The sequence below is a fragment of the Cherax quadricarinatus genome, unplaced genomic scaffold (assembly GCF_038502225.1).
Source record: "Cherax quadricarinatus isolate ZL_2023a unplaced genomic scaffold, ASM3850222v1 Contig9, whole genome shotgun sequence".
Lineage (NCBI taxonomy): Eukaryota > Metazoa > Arthropoda > Malacostraca > Decapoda > Parastacidae > Cherax > Cherax quadricarinatus.
The window spans coordinates 501,513-520,000 of NW_027195035.1; the positions used below are offsets into that span (position 1 = coordinate 501,513).

General features: G+C 43.0%; 1 protein-coding gene across 7 annotated transcripts in view; it reads right to left on the reverse strand.

Moving 5' to 3' along the window:
• Window positions 1–18,488, reverse strand: part of LOC128700948 (uncharacterized) — a 132,301-nt gene that overhangs the window by 98,915 nt on the left and 14,898 nt on the right. For all 7 annotated transcript variants that reach the window (XM_053794443.2, XM_053794441.2, XM_053794442.2 and 4 more), the window contains exon 2: window positions 5,045–6,907. The gene's annotated coding sequence lies outside the window, so the exon portion shown is untranslated. The remainder of the gene's footprint in view (window positions 1–5,044; window positions 6,908–18,488) is intronic.

Genomic DNA, 18,488 nt, shown 5'->3' on the forward strand with positions numbered 1-18,488 from the left:
ACAACTGATCGTATATTGGCTCTTACGGTGTAGAGTTGAATGGTTTTGAGAATTGGACTCAAGAGCTGACTCAATTTGTTCCTCATTACTTTGAAAGACTCTTTTGATATTTATATTCTTGGTCAGTTCAGTAATCCATAGAGATACTTTACGGCCAGATTCAAAGGTCTTGTTAAATCTTGTACCTTTTGTATTTTGAGTTTACAGTCTTGTTAAGAAAGAGACGTAAATATTAATGAGGACTTAGATACAGGAAGAATAATTAAACTTCCTTATTAATATGACATTTCCATGATTTTGAACTAAATGAATATGGTAAATTTATTGTACAAAGTATTAAGTTAAATTAACTACAAAGAGAAGATAATGTATTGTATTTAAATACTTCATTTAAAGAACTCGAATCCAAAAATCTTGTTGCATAAGAAATAAATGGTAACAGGCCACATTCTGAAGTTCTTTAAAAAATTTCTTATTCGCAACAGTCACTGACACCAGGGTCCCTCATATAGATCTATGTCACTGACACCAGGGTCCCTCATATAGATCTATGTCACTGACACCAGGGTCCCTCATATAGATCTACGTTACTGACACCAGGGTCCCTCACATAGATCTATGTTACTGACACCAGGGTCCCTCATAGATCTATGTCACTGACACCAGGGTCCCTCATACAGATCTATGTCACTGACACCAGGGTCCCTCATACAGATCTGTCACTGACACCAGGGTCCCTCACATAGATCTATGTTACTGACACCAGGGTCCCTCATATAGATCTATGTTACTGACACCAGGGTCCCTCACATAGATCTATGTTACTGACACCAGGGTCCCTCATATAGATCTATGTTACTGACACCAGGGTCCCTCACATAGATCTATGTTACTGACACCAGGGTCCCTCACATAGATCTATGTTACTGACACCAGGGTCCCTAACATAGATCTATGTTACTGACACCAGGGTCCCTAACATAGATCTATGTTACTGACACCAGGGTCCCTAACATAGATCTATGTTACTGACACCAGGGTCCCTAACATAGATCTATGTTACTGACACCAGGGTCCCTCACATGAGCTCAACTCACCTAGATAAGTGGTGAGTGGTAAATATTGTGTTAGATATGAACGTTGTGTGGTGAGCGTGCACAATATAATATAAATCCTGCCCCCACGCACTGCATGATGGGAAAAACAAATTATATGTGGTTTATAATAGTGACTTTGAGGTGTTTTATCAAATGGTATTTTATAGTTTCATTGATAGAATGGAAGACAATGCTGAAATAGAGATAATTTTGATTGGTTTCAGAACAGGTAGTAGACTGAAATTGAGCTCCAAATAGCGGAAGTACAGTGGACCCCCGCTTAACGATCACCTCCCAATGCGACCAATTATGTAAGTGTATTTATGTAAGTGCGTTTGTACGTGTATGTTTGGGGGTCTGAAATGGACTAATCTACTTCACAATATTCCTTATGGGAACAAATTCGGTCAGTACTGGCACCTGAACATACTTCTGGAATGAAAAAATATTGTTAACCGGGGGTCCACTGTAATTGATTTTTGCTGATATTTGAGAGGACAGGTAAGGTCCCCTACAACACCCAGTTTGTTATATGGGTTGTTAATACATCTGGTTCTGTTATTGAGATGCTGTAAACCATGAACAATCATTTCTGGTTATATTTAATTATCCAAGAAATAGGGTAAATCTTCTTTTTGTGTGTGAATAAGAATTCAATACATCAGTCAAGTGCAACATAGAAGAGACTAATGAACCGAGGAAATGTTTTAGTGCCAGCAATGTGTATATTGTTTATTTTGGTAATTAAAACAGTTGAATGGGGTGTTGTCTTGTGGTCAGTCAATTGAGAAACTGCCCATTCAACCATTTCAACTACCCTACAGTGATCAGAATTCAGTTACTTGGCCAATTTTACACAAAATTACAAAAAAAAAAAGCCAATTTAATAAGTCTATAATAAACAATATAGACATTGCTGACACTAAAACAATATTTCCTCACTAGTAACGTCTCCAGGTCTCTCCTATATAACACTTGGCTTCCATTTGAGATTCTTATTCAAACAAAAAACAGAAGATTTACTCTATTTTTTGGATAATAAAATATAACCTGGAAAAATTGTTCATGGTTTGCAGAATCACAATAACTCATAAACCAGACTGGGGGTTATACGGGAGGGGTCCTTACCTGTTCTCTGGAATATAAGCAAAAATCAAATATTTCCGCATTTTTGAGCTCAATTTCGACCTACTTCCAGTCTTGAAACCAATCAAAATCATTTCTATTTCAGCAGTGTCTTCCATTTAATCAAATGCTACCAAGAAACAGCCAATAAAACCATAAAAACCATTTGAAAAAACATCTTAAAATCACTATTGTAAACCAGACACAAGGTCACAGTTTTGTTTTTCCCATCATGCAGTGCGTGGGGGCAGGATTTATATTATATTGTGCATGCTCACCACACAACGTTCATATCTAACACAATATTTACCACTCACAACTTATCTAGGTGAGTTGAGCTCATAATGTAGACATCTCTATGTGAGGGACCCTGGTGTCAGTAACATAGATCTATGTGAGGGACCCTGGTGTCAGTAACATAGATCTATGTTAGGGACCCTGGTGTCAGTAACATAGATCTATGTTAGGGACCCTGGTGTCAGTAACATAGATCTATGTTAGGGACCCTGGTGTCAGTAACACAGATCTATGTGAGGGACCCTGGTGTCAGTAACATAGATCTATGTGAGGGACCCTGGTGTCAGTAACATAGATCTATGTTAGGGACCCTGGTGTCAGTAACATAGATCTATGTTAGGGACCCTGGTGTCAGTAACATAGATCTATGTTAGGGACCCTGGTGTCAGTAACACAGATCTATGTGAGGGACCCTGGTGTCAGTAACATAGATCTATGTGAGGGACCCTGGTGTCAGTAACATAGATCTATGTGAGGGACCCTGGTGTCAGTAACATAGATCTATGTGAGGGACCCTGGTGTCAGTAACATAGATCTATGTGAGGGACCCTGGTGTCAGTAACATAGATCTATGTGAGGGACCCTGGTGTCAGTAACATAGATCTATATGAGGGACCCTGGTGTCAGTAACATAGATCTATATGAGGGACCCTGGTGTCAGTAACATAGATCTATGTGAGGGACCCTGGTGTCAGTAACATAGATCTATGTGAGGGACCCTGGTGTCAGTAACATAGATCTATATGAGGGACCCTGGTGTCAGTAACATAGATCTATGTGAGGGACCCTGGTGTCAGTAACATAGATCTGTGTTAGGGACCCTGGTGTCAGTAACATATATGTGTTAGGGACCCTGGTGTCAGTAACATAGATCTATGTGAGGGACCCTGGTGTCAGTAACATAGATCTATGTGAGGGACCCTGGTGTCAGTAACATAGATCTATGTGAGGGACCCTGGTGTCAGTAACATAGATCTGTGTTAGGGACCCTGGTGTCAGTAACATAGATCTATGTTAGGGACCCTGGTGTCAGTAACATAGATCTATGTGAGGGACCCTGGTGTCAGTAACATAGATCTATGTGAGGGACCCTGGTGTCAGTAACATAGATCTATGTTAGGGACCCTGGTGTCAGTAACATAGATCTATGTTAGGGACCCTGGTGTCAGTAACATAGATCTATGTTAGGGACCCTGGTGTCAGTAACAGATCTATGTTAGGGACCCTGGTGTCAGTAACATAGATCTATGTGAGGAACCCTGGTGTCAGTAACATAGATCTATGTGAGGGACCCTGGTGTCAGTAACATAGATCTATGTGAGGGACCCTGGTGTCAGTAACATAGATCTGTGTTAGGGACCCTGGTGTCAGTAACATAGATCTATGTTAGGGACCCTGGTGTCAGTAACATAGATCTATGTGAGGGACCCTGGTGTCAGTAACATAGATCTATGTGAGGGACCCTGGTGTCAGTAACATAGATCTATGTTAGGGACCCTGGTGTCAGTAACATAGATCTATGTTAGGGACCCTGGTGTCAGTAACATAGATCTATGTTAGGGACCCTGGTGTCAGTAACAGATCTATGTTAGGGACCCTGGTGTCAGTAACATAGATCTATGTGAGGAACCCTGGTGTCAGTAACATAGATCTATGTGAGGGACCCTGGTGTCAGTAACATAGATCTATGTGAGGGACCCTGGTGTCAGTGACATAGATCTATGTGAGGGATCCTGGTGTCAGTAACATAGAACTATGTGAAGGATCCTGGTGTCAGTAACATAGATCTATGTGAGGGATCCTGGTGTCAGTAACATAGATCTATGTGAAGGATCCTGGTGTCAGTAACATAGGTCTATGTGAGGGACCCTGGTGTCAGTAACATAGATCTATGTGAGGGATCCTGGTGTCAGTAACAGATCTAGGTGAGGGACCCTGTTGTCAGTAACATATATCTATGTGAGGGACCCTGGTGTCAGTAACATACATCTATGTGAGGGACCCTGGTGTCAGTAACAGATCTATGTGAGGGACCCTGGTGTCAGTAACATACATCTATGTGAGGGACCCTGGTGTCAGTAACATACATCTATGTGAGGGACCCTGGTGTCAGTAACATACATCTATGTGAGGGACCCTGGTGTCAGTAACATACATCTATGTGAGGGACCCTGGTGTCAGTAACAGATCTATGTGATGGACCCTGTTGTCAGTAACATACATCTATGTGAGGGACCCTGTTGTCAGTAACATACATCTATGTGAGGGACCCTGGTGTCAGTAACATACATCTATGTGAGGGACCCTGGTGTCAGTAACATACATGTATGTGAGGGACCCTGGTGTCCATAACATACATCAATGTGAGGGACCTTGTTGTCAATAACACTGATCTATGTGACGGACATTGAAAAGGTTTATCAGTTTACTATGTTTTAAAATCTAGTTTTGAGATAAATACAAGATTACTTAACTAATTCCTCCATAATTATGATAGAAAATATTAATAAACACACAGTACTAACCTTAAACTCTTCAGTCGGTGAGAAAATATTGGTCGTTTTCATGTCGTTATCGATGTGGTAATTACTGTGGGGGTGGTTAAGTGGTTGTAGTTACGTGGTTGTTGTTGTGTGGTTGTAGTTATGTGGTTGTGGTTATGTGGTTGTGTTTGGGGTTATGTGGTAAACTTATTCAAAGAAAAATCGAAGAATTGGGAAATCCAACATAAACAAGGTGGTGCTAACGAAACTTAACAAAAATCAACGAAAAAATAAAAAAAACCTGTGCTGGTACGTTTACGCTCGGCACATAGCGAGGCTCTACAAATATTTCTCTATCTAGAGCCCTAAGACACAGGCTCTAGACGAGAGGGGTCCCTCCATGCGCAGCTGTGTGTGACGGCTCCTTGGTGGCTGCTGCGTGTCGGTCCAGCCAAGAGGCCGGCGTCTCGACCCCCCAGACTCGCAACTCGGCGAGTACGACTCGCAGCAGAGTGATCTTGGGGAAACTCAGCTCTATGGTGGGGGATAAGAGAGGCTAATATTGTCCACAGTTCCGTAGTTACGACCTTGTTAGGGACTACTTGGTGGTACAAACGACCTTGTTAAGGACTACTTGGTGGTACAAACGACCTTGTTAAGGACTACTTGGTGGTACAACCGACCTTGTTAAGGACTACTTGGTGGTACAAATAACCTTGTTGAGGACTACTTGGTACAAATGACCTTGTTAAGAACTACTTGGCGATTCAAAATACCTCGTTCAGGACTACTTGGTGGTAAAAATGACCTTGTTGAGGGCTACTTGGTGACACAAATGACCTTGATGAAGACTCTTCTTGAAGGTACAAATGACCTATCTTAAGACTCTAAGACCACGACTGGTTCAAAAACAAGAGTCCTGGAGGACAAGTGCATCTGTGGAGCCTATAGTGATCACGCACTATGAAAAAAGTGAATTTCGATAGGCTTATGCTGCACCAGTAATGCTATATTATAATGCTATATTATAGAGCCATCAATGGCTCTACAATACCAGCTCTAAATGAGAGGTGCTCTTGTGGTTGGATTTTATGATAACAGAGCTGCTGGTGCTCTGAATTGTGTTGACTTCAGAGAAATTTCACTATGATAGAGCCAGGAATTGCTCTAAAATACAAACTCAGATGATAGGTATCCTTGTAGCAGCAGCAGCTGTAGACTTCACTATGACAGAACCAGGAACGACTCTTTAAAACACAAACTCTAGATGATAGATGTCCCTGTAGCAGCAGCAGCAGCAGCAGCTGTAGACTTCACTATGACAGAGCCAGGAACGACTCTTTAAAACACAAACTCTAGATGATAGGTGTCCTTGTATCAGCAGCTGCAGACTTCACTCTATGACAGAGCCAGGAACGACTCTTGTAAACACAAACTCTAGATGATAGATGTCCCTGCAGCAGGTACAAACTTTGCTCTACGACAGTCAGTGCCGGAACACACAAAGACTAACACTACACCAGTTGGATAAGACAGTCAGTCTCCTCGCTGAATCTCAACTGGTGAAACAAAGTGGTACGTGTGGAGCTTATAACGTAAGCCTAAATACAAGTTTTCCCCACAAACTCAAAATACAATTTCCTAGCTTGTACGTCTGCTGGTTTAGACACCACGTGTGATGCAACAGAAGCAGAGGTAACTATAAACAGGGAAGAACGAGTAGGAAACGAGCTAAGGGGTTGTGTCGTAGGGGGTTAGTCTGGGGGTTAGTTTCAGGCAGCAGTCATGGTGGAGGCGGTTACTGGAGGCGGCGGCGGCGACGGCGGAGGCACAACGGGCGAGGCAGCGGTTCCTGAGGGGGGCGTGGACCTCGAGCGCTCACCACACCGCCTCCACACATCTTGCCTGCCAAATATAAACAACATTAATAATGGTACCTTAAAGAACATTAACTCACAATACTGTGACTGGAACAATACACAGACAACTCACACATGGGAGAGAAGAGCTTAAGGTGTCACGTAGGTGGCTCACTATTGCACTCAACTCACATACTGAGGTCTGGGGATCAATCCCCCGGCATGACCAGAAAACATCAGGATGTGTTTCCATAAGGCACCTGTTGTCTCTGTTCACCCATCAGTAAAACAGGTACCTGGGTGTTAGTCGGCTGGTGTGGGTTTCATCCTGGGTGTTAGTGGACTGGTGTGGGTTGCATTTTGGGTGTTAGTGGACTGGTGTGAGGTCACATCCTGGGACAAAATTGACCTAATTTGCAGGAAATGCTCAGCATAACAAGGGATTTTCTATATAGTAGTATGTCACTGATGTCAGTTATGGTCTGTATACCTTGTACATGTACTGGTAGAAACAAAAATATTATTATTACATCAATGTTTCAGCCCCACTCAAACCATTTACAAAGTCACACTGGCAGAAATCGTACACCAAATCCAGTCATTCCTGGAGTGGAACCACAGTCGATGGCCTCCACTCCAAACCAACAGATACAGATACTAATGCCGGAAAAAAAATCCCCCCCCAGTACCAACAATACCACCAGTCCGATAACATTCTTCTTTGCAAATATACAGGGTCTAAAGCCAGCAACAAACAACAAAATACCTTTCATCCGTGGACTGCTTGCAGAGGCAAAGGCAATGTTCGCGGCTTTCACTGAGACCCACATAAAGGATCACTTGGACAACGAAATATGGATCCCAGGTTACAACCTATACAGATGTGACAGAGTGAACAGGCAAAAGGGGGGGGTTGGCCTGTACATTGCAGAGTCACTTGTTTGCACAGAACTGCTTAATGCCTCAAATGACGTAGTGGAAGTTTTAGCAGTAAAGGTCGAGAATCAAAACCTAGTCATTGTGGTAGTCTACAAGCCTCCGGATGCAACATCCCAGCAATTCCAGGAACAGCTGTTAAAAATTGACCACTGTCTGGAAAATCTTCCAGCTCCTGCACCCAACATCTTGCTCCTGGGGGATTTCAACTTAAGGCACCTAAAATGGAGGAATATAGCAAATAATATTGTTGCAGTAATAACACCAGGAGGCAGCTCTGATGAAAACTCACACTCACACGAGCTTTTAAATCTCTGCACCAAATTCAATTTAAACCAGCAAATAATAGAGCCTACTAGACTGGAGAATACACTAGACCTCATATTCACTAACAATGATGATCTGATAAGAAATGTCACCATATCAAAAACAATATACTCAGATCACAACATAATTGAGGTTCAGACATGTATGCGTGGAGCCCCAGACCGACAAAATGAGACTAGTCACGAGGGAGCATTCACCAAATTCAACTTCAATAACAAAAACATAAAGTGGGACCAAGTAAACCAAGTCCTAACCGATATAAGCTGGGAAGATATACTAAGCAACACAGACCCAAACTTATGCCTAGAACAGATTAACTCGGTGGCACTCGATGTATGCACAAGGCTTATTCCTCTAAGAAAAAGGAGGAGTAGATGTAAAATAGAAAGAGACAGGCGCTCCCTTTACAGGCGACGGAAAAGAATAACAGAGCGGCTAAAAGAGGTCAATATATCTGAAATGCGCAGGGAGACACTGGTCAGAGAAATAGCAAGCATCGAACTTAAGCTAAAAGAATCCTTTAGGAGTCAGGAATCGCGGGAAGAACTAAAAGCCATAAATGAAATCGAAAGAAACCCAAAGTATTTCTTCTCCTATGCCAAATCAAAATCGAGAACAACGTCCAGTATTGGGCCCCTACTTAAACAAGATGGGTCCTACACAGATGACAGCAAGGAAATGAGTGAGCTACTCAAGTCCCAATATGACTCAGTTTTTAGCAAGCCGCTAACCAGACTGAGAGTCGAAGATCAAAATTAATTTTTTATGAGAGAGCCACAAAATTTGATTAACACAAGCCTATCCGATGTTATCCTGACGCCAAATGACTTCGAACAGGCGATAAATGACATGCCCATGCACTCTGCCCCAGGGCCAGACTCATGGAACTCTGTGTTCATCAAGAACTGCAAGAAGCCCCTATCACGAGCCTTTTCCATCCTATGGAGAGGGAGCATGGACACGGGGGTCGTCCCTCAGTTACTAAAAACAACAGACATAGCCCCACTCCACAAAGGGGGCAGTAAAGCAACAGCAAAGAACTACAGACCAATAGCACTAACATCCCATATCATAAAAATCTTTGAAAGGGTCCTAAGAAGCAAGATCACCACCCATCTAGAAACCCATCAGTTACACAACCCAGGGCAACATGGGTTTAGAACAGGTCGCTCCTGTCTGTCTCAACTACTGGATCACTACGACAAGGTCCTAAATGCACTAGAAAACAAAAAGAATGCAGATGTAATATATACAGACTTTGCAAAAGCCTTCGACAAGTGTGACCATGGCGTAATAGCGCACAAAATGTGCGCTAAAGGAATAACAGGAAAAGTCGGTCGATGGATCTATAATTTCCTCACTAACAGAACACAGAGAGTAGTCGTCAACAGAGTAAAGTCCGAGGCAGCTACGGTGAAAAGCTCTGTTCCACAAGGCACAGTACTAGCTCCCATCTTGTTCCTCATCCTCATATCCGACAGACAAGGATGTCAGCCACAGCACCGTATCTTCCTTTGCAGATGACACCCGAATCTGCATGACAGTGTCTTCCATTGCAGACACTGCAAGGCTCCAGGCGGACATCAACCAAATCTTTCAGTGGGCTGCAGAAAACAATATGAAGTTCAACGATGAGAAATTTCAATTACTCAGATATGGTAAACATGAGGAAATTAAATCTTCATCAGAGTACAAAACAAATTCTGGCCACAAAATAGAGCGAAACACCAACGTCAAAGACCTGGGAGTGATTATGTCGGAGGATCTCACCTTCAAGGACCATAACATTGTATCAATCGCATCTGCTAGAAAAATGACAGGATGGATAATGAGAACCTTCAAAACTAGGGAGGCCAAGCCCATGATGACACTCTTCAGGTCACTTGTTCTATCTAGGCTGGAATATTGCTGCACTCTAACAGCACCTTTCAAGGCAGGTGAAATTGCCGACCTAGAAAATGTGCAGAGAACTTTCACGGCGCGCATAACGGAGATAAAACACCTCAATTACTGGGAGCGCTTGAGGTTTCTAAACCTGTATTCCCTGGAACGCAGGAGGGAGAGATACATGATTATATACACCTGGAAAATCCTAGAGGGACTAGTACCGAACTTGCACACGAAAATCACTCACTACGAAAGCAAAAGACTTGGCAGACGATGCACCATCCCCCCAATGAAAAGCAGGGGTGTCACTAGCACGTTAAGAGACCATACAATAAGTGTCAGGGGCCCGAGACTGTTCAACTGCCTCCCAGCACACATAAGGGGGATTACCAACAGACCCCTGGCAGTCTTCAAGCTGGCACTGGACAAGCACCTAAAGTCAGTTCCTGATCAGCCGGGCTGTGGCTCGTACGTTGGTTTGCGTGCAGCCAGCAGCAACAGCCTGGTTGATCAGGCGCTGATCCACCAGGAGGCCTGGTCACAGACCGGGCCGCGGGGGCGTTGACCCCCGAAACTCTCTCCAGGTAAACTCCAGGTAGCTTAAGTAAGAGTGCTGAGGAAACAGGATGAGTGTTTCCTGATACTGTTCCCAGTTATATGACTCCCTATTGCAGCTTTTGATCCTCTGACCTATGTCTTAGGTTATGTTAGGTTAGGTTACATTAGGCTAGGTTAGGTTATGATAGCTTAGATTACATTAGGTTAGGTGGGTTAGGTTACATTAGGCTAAGCTAGACTAAGTTACATTAGGCTAGGTTACATTTAATTGGGTTTACCTGGAGTTTACTTGGAGAGGGTTTCAGGGGTCAACGCCCCCACAGCCCAGTCTGAGACCAGGTCTCATGGTGGATCAGGGTCTGATCAACCAGGCTGTTACTGCTGGCCGCACGCAAGCTTACGAACCACAGCCCGATTGGTCAGGTACTGACTTTAGGTGCCTGTCCAGTGCCCTCTTAAAGACAGCCAGGGGTCTACTGGTAATCCCCCTTATGTATGCTGGAAGGCAACTGAACAGTCTTCGGCCCCGGACACTTATTGTGTTGTCTCTCAGTGTACTCATGGCGCCTCTGCTTTTCATTGGGGGAATGTTGCATCTCCTGCCGAGTCTTTTACTTTCATAGGGAATGATTTTTGTGTGCAGGTTTGGTACTAATCCCTCCAGGACCTTCCAAGTGTATATTATCATGTATCTTTCTCGCCTGCATTGGAGTGAATACAGATCAAGGACCTCCAACTGTTCCAAGTAGTTTAGGAGTCTTATCGTACTTGTGTGTGCTGTGAAAGTTCTTTGTACACTCTCCAGGTCTGTAATGTCACCAGCCTTGAAGGGGGCCGTTAACGTACAGCAGTATTCCAGCCTAGAGAGCACAAGTGATCTGAAGAGAGTCATGGGCTTGGCATCCTTAGTTTTGAAGGTTCTCATTATCCATCCTATCATTTTCCTAGCGGATGAGATAGATACATTATTGTGGGCTTTGAAGGCGAGATCCTCTGACATTATCACTCCCAGGTCCTTCACATTACTTTTCTGCTCTATTGTATGATTAGAATTTGTGGTATACCCTGACACATTTTTAATTTCTTCAAGTTTCCCATATCTGAGTAGTTGACATTTTTCCTCGTTGAACTTCATATTGTTTTGAGTGGCCCATTCGAAAATTTGGTTGATGTCTGCTTGGAGTCTCGTGGTGTCTTTGATGGAGGTCACTGCCATGGTAATCCGGGTGCCATCCGCAAAGGAAGACACAAAATTATGGCTTACATCTCTATGTCAGAAATGAGGACGAGGAATAGAATGGCAGCGAGTACTGTGCCTTGTGGAACAGAGCTTTTTACAGTGGCTGCCTGGGATTTTACTCTGTATATTATTACTCTTTGTCTTCTATTTGTCAGGAAGTTGAAGATCCATCTACCAACTTTTCCCGTTATTTCTTTATCCCACATTTTGTGTGCTATTACACCATGATCACACTTGTCGAAAGCTTTTGCAAAGTCTGTGTATACTACATCTGTATTTTGTTTATCCTCTACAGCATCCAGGACCTTGTCATAGTGGTCCAGTAGCTGGGACAAGCAGGAGCGACCTGCTCTAAACCCGTGTTGCCCTGGGTTCTGTAACTGATGGGTATCTAGGTGGTTGGCGATCTTGCTTCTTAGGACCCTCTCAAAGATTTTTATGATATGGGATGTTAGTTCTATCGGTCTGTAGTTCTTTGCAATTGCTTTACTGTCACCTTTGTGGAGTGGGGCTATGTCTGCTGTTTTTAGTGTGTGTGGGATGAACCCTGTGTCCATGCTCCCTCTCCATAAAATACTGAAGGAACGTGATAGGGGCTTCTTGCAATTCTTGATGAACATGGAGTTCCACGAGTCTGGGCTTGGGGCAGAGTGCATGGGCATGTCATTAATTGCCTCTTCAAAGTCTTGTGGAGTTAGAATAATATCCAAGATTTTTGGGATGAGCAAATTTTGGGTTTTGTTCATTTGGATTGTCGACCCTAAGAGTGGGTAGTGGCTCGCTGAACACCGAGTCATATTGGGACTTCAGTATCTCACTCATTACTTGGCTATCATCTGTGTATGTCCCCAATGGAAATAAGTCACTCTGACTTTGTTGGGTTATCCCAGGTTCTCTACACATATGCTGCTATGTATGATAATTCTATGTAACTGTATTTGTGTATACCTGAATAAACTTACTTACTTGCTTACATCCCACCTAAGCAGAGGCTCAATACTGGATGTTGTTTTTCCCTTAAATTAGGCATAAGAGAAGAAGGTTAGATTATGTTAAGTCAGGTTAGGTTCAATTAGGTTTGGTTACGTTAGATTAGGTTACGTTAGATTAAGTTAGGCTATGTTAGGTTAGGCTATGTTTGGTTAGGCTATATTAGATTAAATTAGGCTAGGTTATGCTAGATTGTGTTACGTTAGATTAGGCTACGTTATGTTGCATTATGCTAGGTTACATCATATTAGATTAGGTTAGGTTAGGCTAGGCAAGATGTTAGGTTAAATTAGGTTGGGTTAGGTTAGGCAAGGCAAGAAGTGAGGTTGGGTTAGGTCAGGCTAGGCAAGAAGTGAGCTTGGGTTAGGTTAAACAAGAAGCGAGGTTGGGTTAGGTTAGGTTAAGCAAGAAGTGAGGTTGGGTTACATTAGGTTCAGCAAGAAGTGAGGTTGGTTTAGGTTAAGCAAGAAGTGAGGTTGGGTTAGGTTAGGTTAAGCAAGAAGTGAGGGTGGGTTAGGTTAAGCAAGAAGTGAGGTTGGGTTAAGCAAGAAGTGAGGTTGGGTTAGGTTAGGTTAAGCAAGAAGTGAGGTTGGGTTACATTAGATTCAGCAAGAAGTGAGGTTGGTTTAGGTTAAGCAAGAAGTGAGGTTGGGTTAGGTTAGGTTAAGCAAGAAGTGAGGGTGGGTTAGGTTAAGCAAGAAGTGAGGTTGGGTTAAGCAAGAAGTGAGGTTGGATTACATTAGGTTCAGCAAGAAGTGAGGTTGGGTTAGGTTAAGCAAGAAGTGAGGTTGGGTTAGGTTAAGCAAGAAGTGAGGTTGGGTTAGGTTAAGCAAGAAGTGAGGTTGGGTTAGGTTAAGCAAGAAGTGAGGTTGGGTTAGGTTAAGCAAGAAGTGAGGTTGGGTTAGGTTAAGCAAGAAGTGAGGTTGGGTTAGTTTAAGCAAGAAGTGAGGTTGGGTTAGTTTAAGCAAGAAGTGAGGGTGGGTTAGGTTAAGCAAGAAGTGAGGTTGGGTTAGGTTAAGCAAGAAGTGAGGTTGGGTTAGGTTAAGCAAGAAATGAGGTTGGGTTAGGTTAAGCAAGAAGTGAGGTTGGGTTAGGTTAATCAAGAAGTGAGGTTGGGTTAGGTTAAGCAAGAAGTGAGGTTGGGTTAGGATAGGTTAAGCAAGAAGTGAGGTTGGGTTACATTAGGTTCAGCAAGAAGTGAGGTTGGTTTAGGTTAAGAAAGAAGTGAGGCTGGGTTAGGTTAGGTTAAGCAAGAAGTGAGGGTGGGTTAGGTTAAGCAAGAAGTAAGGTTGGGTTAAGCAAGAAGTGAGGTTGGATTACATTAGGTTCAGCAAGAAGTGAGGTTTAAGCAAGAAGTGAAGTTGGGTTAGGTTAAGCAAGAAGTGAGGTTGGGTTAGGTTAGGTTAAGTAAGAAGTGAGGTTGGGTTAGGTTAAGCAAGAAGTGAGGTTGGGTTAGGTTAGGTTAAGCAAGAAGTGAGGTTGGGTTAGGTTAAGCAAGAAGTGAGGTTGGGTTAGGTTAAGCAAGAAGTGAGGTTGGGTTAGGATAGGTTAAGCAAGAAGTGAGGTTGGGTTAGGTTAAGCAAGAAGTGAGGTTGGGTTAGGTTAAGCAAGAAATGAGGTTGGGTTAGGTTAAGCAAGAAGTGAGGTTGGGTAAGGTTAATCAAGAAGTGAAGTTGGGTTAGGTTAGGCAAGAAGTGAGGGTGGGTTAGTTTAAGCAAGAAATGAGGGTGGGTTAGGTTAGGCAAGAAGTGAGGTTGGGTTAGGTTAGGTTAAGCAAGAAATGAGGTTGGGTTAGGTTAAGCAAGAAGTGAGGTTGGGTTAGTTTAAGCAAGAAGTGAGGTTGGGTTAGTTTAAGCAAGAAGTGAGGTTGGGTTAGGATAGGTTAAGCAAGAAGTGAGGTTGGGTTAGGTTAAGCAAGAAGTGAGGTTGGGTTAGGATAGGTTAAGCAAGAAGTGAGGTTGGGTTAGGTTAGGTTAAGCAAGAAGTGAGGTTGGGTTAGTTTAAGCAAGAAGTGAGGTTGGGTTAGTTTAAGCAAGAAGTGAGGTTGGGTTAGGATAGGTTAAGCAAGAAGTGAGGTTGGGTTAGGTTAGGTTAAGCAAGAAGTGAGGTTGGGTTAGGTTAAGCAAGAAGTGAGGTTGGGTTAGGTTAGGTTAAGCAAGAAGTGAGGTTGGGTTAGGTTAAGCAATAAGTGAGGTTGGATTAGTTTAAGCAAGAAGTGAGGTTGGGTTAGGTTAAGCAAGAAGTGAGGTTGGGTTAGGATAGGTTAAGCAAGAAGTGAGGTTGGGTAAGGGTTAAGCAAGAAGCGAGGTTGTGTTAGGTTAGGTTAAGCAAGAAGTGAGGTTGGGTTAGGTTAAGCAAGAAGTGAGACTGGGTTAGGTTAAGCAAGAAGTGAGGTTGGGTTAGGTTAGGTTAAGCAAGAAGTGAGGTTAGGTTAGGTTAAGTAAGGAGGTTAGGTTAGACTAGGTTAGGTTAGACTAGGTTAGGCTAGGTTAGACTAGGTTAGGTTAGACTAGGTTAGGCTAGGTTAGGTTAGGTTAGGCTAGGTCAGGTTAGGTTAGGTTAGGCTAGGTTAGGTTAGACTAGGTTAGGTTAGGTTAGGTTAGGCTAGACTAGGTTAGGTTAGGCTAGGCTAGGTTAGGCTAGGCTAGGTTAGGTTAGACTAGGTTAGGTTAGGTTAGGCTAGGTTAGGCTAGGTTAGACTAGGTTAGGTTAGGCTAGGTTAGGCTAGGTTAGACTAGGTTAGGCTAGACTAGGTTAGGTTAGGTTAGGCTAGGTTAGGTTAGGCTAGGTTAGGTTAGGTTAGACTAGGTTAGGTTAGGCTAGGTTAGACTAGGTTAGGCTAGGTTAGGCTAGGTTAGACTAGGTTAGGTTAGGCTAGGTTAGGCTAGGTTAGGTTAGGCTAGGTTAGACTATGTTAGGTTAGGTTAGGTTAGGCTAGGTTAGACTAGGTTAGGTTAGGTTAGGCTAGGTTAGGCTAGGTTAGGTTAGACTAGGTTAGGTTAGGTTAGGCTAGGCTAGGTTAGGCTAGGTTAGGTTAGACTAGGTTAGGTTAGGTTAGGCTAGGTTAGGCTAAGCAAGAAGTTAGGTTAGGAAAGATTGGTCAGTAAACATGACAAGTGCTTCCTGTCACTGGTCTAAGTCACATAATGTCCCAGTAAAGCATCTTCTGGGCCTGTAAGTGAAACCTTCCACTGGCTTCCCAGTTCACGACATGAAAAATTAAAACAATCACAGATTCAGGAAGGATATAGGAAAGCACTGGTTTGGTAATAGAGTTGTGGATGAGTGGAACAAACTCCCAAGTACAGTTATAGAGGCCAGAACGTTGTGTAGCTTTAAAAATAGGTTGGATAAATACATGAGTAGATGTGGGTGGGTGTGAGTTGGACCTGACTAGCTTGTGCTGCTGGGTCTGGTGCAGTGCTCCTTCCTTAAGTGGATGTGACCTGACTGGGTGGGTCATTGGTCTAAACTGGAGGGTGATATGGACCTGCCTCACATGGGCCAGTGGGCCTGCTATTGTTCATTCTTTATGTTCCTATGATCACCAGGATGATATGACTATGATCACCAGGATGATATGACTGTATGATCACCAGGATGATATGAGTTGACTGTACCAACAAGAGTTTTCTGACAGTCTATCTCAGTATAGGCTGAGAGACCATCTTTGTGACAGTGTCTCAGTCAAGACTGAGAGATCTTCCTCGTTGTGTTGACATACACGAATCACTGAAGTGTGCCAGTATCAAGGTGCCAGGAGCTGTGACTCAACCCCTGCAACCAGAAATAGGTGAGTAACAAGTGTGTTAAGTGAGCTGTGTATCACACAGAGAAATGTTACATTAACCAGTAATGTGAGGGGACTAAGTTGACCACTTACGTTTACTGGTACACCCTGCTATAAGGCAGGTAGATAGGTAGTTGGGTAGGAAGATAGGTGGTGGGTAACAGGAGTAGAGAAGAATATAACAGACTGTGGTAGGAAGGAAGGTAGGTAGGTAGAGGAGAATGTACCAGACTGTGGTAAGAGCATGCAAGTACAACCAAGACACATGGTACTGCAAGGGCACGTGCATGGCACACTGCCAGTGTCTTGACACTCAGCCCCTCCCCCACACACACACAGCTTGCTGATGATGCAACAGTAACAAGAATAGAACCACAAATCTGGTCAGGTAAGTGGCTGTTTGGATTCAATCCAGCGAATACATGATTGTGAGGATATCAGATCACTAAGGTATTTGAGGGACAAAGATTGTAAATCTCGCTCAGAAAGATCTAGGAGTGAACATAGTGCCTGGTATATCAGTCTGTGTGTCTGTCAAACTGTCAGAAGCATTTGTAACCAAGTCTGGTTACTACAACATCAGTCTGTGTGTCTGTCAAACTGTCAGAAGCATTTGTAACCAAGTCTGGTTACTACAACATCAGTCTGTGTGTCTGTCAAACTGTCAGAAGTATTTGTAACCAAGTCTGGTTACTTCAACATCAGTCTGTGTGTCTGTCAAACTGTCAGAAGTATTTGTAACCAAGTCTGGTTACTACAACATCAGTCTGTGTGTCTGTCAAACTGTCAGAAGTATTTGTAACCAAGTCTGGTTACTTCAACATCAGTCTGTGTGTCTGTCAAACTGTCAGAAGTATTTGTAACCAAGTCTGGTTACTTCAACATCAGTCTGTGTGTCTGTCAAACTGTCAGAAGTATTTGTAACCAAGTCTGGTTACTACAACATCAGTCTGTGTGTCTGTCAAACTGTCAGAAGTATTTGTAACCAAGTCTGGTTACTTCAACATCAGTCTGTGTGTCTGTCAAACTGTCAGAAGTATTTGTAACCAAGTCTGGTTACTTCAACATCAGTCTGTGTGTCTGTCAAACTGTCAGAAGTATTTGTAACCAAGTCTGGTTACTACAACATCAGTCTGTGTGTCTGTCAAACTGTCAGAAGTATTTGTAACCAAGTCTGGTTACTTCAACATCAGTCTGTGTGTCTGTCAAACTGTCAGAAGTATTTGTAACCAAGTCTGGTTACTTCAACATCAGTCTGTGTGTCTGTCAAACTGTCAGAAGTATTTGTAACCAAGTCTGGTTACTACAACATCAGTCTGTGTGTCTGTCAAACTGTCAGAAGTATTTGTAACCAAGTCTGGTTACTACAACATCAGTCTGTGTGTCTGTCAAACTGTCAGAAGTATTCGTAACCAAGTCTGGTTACTACAACATCAGTCTGTGTGTCTGTCAAACTGTCAGAAGTATTTGTAACCAAGTCTGGTTACTACATCAGTCTGTGTGTCTGTCAAACTTTCAGAAGTATTTGTAACCAAGACTAAGTCTGGCTACATCATCATTCAGAGTGTGTGTTTTGTGTTCTACAATGACAGTGTTCCTTCTGTTTGGTAATTATATGTTTTGTATACAGTGTTCTATCTTGTGTTTTTCTCGATTTTCGTATATCTCAATAACTGCAACTTGTCAACACTGAACAATATAGTCTTCAACACTGTGTTGTGATGTCTCTCTCTGCTACCCAGGTGACTTACATGGTTAATTTCCTAAAAAGGTTTGCAAGATTTACCTGTAATCTTACAGGCTGGTGAGACAGAAAGATCTGTCACTCAGGTAAAGTGCAACAAGGTTCTCCTTGACACTTGTGAGGTTGACAGTGCCTCTTCGAGCTGAGGTTCAGGA